We start from the raw sequence: 1,821 nt of genomic DNA, 5'->3' as shown, positions 1-1,821 counted from the left end.
CCTCTTGTTCCCGCTGCCTGTTTTGAAGTGCCCTTAAGATTAATGCAAGAATTTCAAACAAGAATAATTACACTATAGAGACTTGTACTCAAATTGCACAATAACCAGTTGCGTAACCAGCTTTTCACATCAAGGTATTTCCTATTACTATGACCAGTGTTCTTTTTTCTTTTCTTTTTAAAATAAGTCTCTAAAAGTTTGCTGCTGTGTTCACTTATATTTTATTTATCTAAATTAAGTTAAATAATTATATACAGGTATATGGTGCTGCAAGAGTGTAGTGCGCAACTCTTTAATCAATGTGCACTGTACAGAACACGTGTGGAAATTCATTACAATTGTATCAACAATATTGAGTGGCTTTACAGGTGATTTAATGAGTTTTCTTGCCATACCACTGCCATGTCACTGACAAGTAAATAAACTCAATGCTACAATTTGTTCTATCTCTCTTAAGTGCAGCATTTGTTACTTTTAAAGTTCTTGGGAAACCGTTTTTCTTTGCAACTTTGAGTGTTTTAAAAAGATTGTAAAGAGTGATCAAAATTAAATGTAGAAAATGAGACTAATCAAATTTTTTTTCTATGTTTACGTGAAAATTCAACTGTTAAACTCAACCCCAAAAAACAATAAATACAAATGCAAAACTTTTCAATGTTGACGAAAGATATGTTAGCTGCCATTTAAAGTTAAAGGGCCCATAACATGCTATGTTAAGCTATTTAATATATTACCTTTGTCACAATGACAATGTCCTTTCTTTTGAAATATGACTTACCTGTCCTCTGGTGTCTATTTTTTGAACCCACACTAAAACCCCGCGTATCCCCGTGTGGCTGCTGTTCCCCTTTCAGGACGTCGTCCTAAAGCCAGCTTCTGCATGCACCGCCCACAAAACAGAAAAGCTGCTCGGAGAGAGTGGCCATTCGAGGTTCACTCAATCTTATTAATAACCCCGTTCCACTTTGTAAGCAAAGATGACGTAATCAAGATGCACATGCATTGTTTGAGCATCAAGGACAGCATGTTTTTTTTTTAAACTAAATTTATTTTGAACATTTATAGTAATAAGAATAGAGCATAATAAAATAGCTTGTGAAAAGAATAGGAAAAACATGGGACTATCAACAGAAAAAGAAAGGCTCTATCTCCTCTTTCTGCTAAGAAATCAGTATCTCCAAAAACAGCTAGGTCAGCAGACCTGCGACACCGGGCAGGAGAGTAGGGATGGAGCAACTTCGAGACGTAAGGCGGGGGTGAAAGGGTTTAAAAATTTAGTAACAAATATAATAATTTTAAAATGAAACCAACGTGCACAGGCAGCCAGTGGAGGGAGGCCAGAATAGGAGTTACTTGCTTCCTCTTAAATGTTCCTGTAACTAGACAAAGCACAGCCAATTGGAAACATTTGAGGAAAGACCAGCTGACTTCAAAATAGTGCATTACATATGAATCCAGCCAAGATGAGATAAAGGTTTGAATGATTGTTTCAAAGTTCTATTGAGCCAGAAAGGGCATCACCTTTGCCAGGTGCCCAAGGGGGAAAAAAGCTGGATTTAACTGAGCCAATTCACCGAATCACTTAAAATCACTGTCCAATTTAAAACCCAAGTTCAAGACTGTTTGCTTCACTTTCACTGTCTCAAGGGGGCCAAGTCAACAAAGAGGCCTGCTTTCTTGCCATCCAGGCCTTAATGTCTTCAAGACATTATAAAAACGGTTTTATGGAGAATGACTTTTTTAATTAAAAAAAAAAAGAGAACATTAATAAATACTGTGCAATAGTTTCAGGGTAGCTACATCTAGTCATGTTGTTCACAA

Source organism: Vanacampus margaritifer, chromosome 7 (assembly GCF_051991255.1).
Source record: "Vanacampus margaritifer isolate UIUO_Vmar chromosome 7, RoL_Vmar_1.0, whole genome shotgun sequence".
Classification (NCBI taxonomy): Eukaryota; Metazoa; Chordata; class Actinopteri; order Syngnathiformes; family Syngnathidae; genus Vanacampus; species Vanacampus margaritifer.
The sequence above is the reverse complement of the archived record's forward strand: the minus strand, read 5'-3'. Positions refer to the sequence as shown.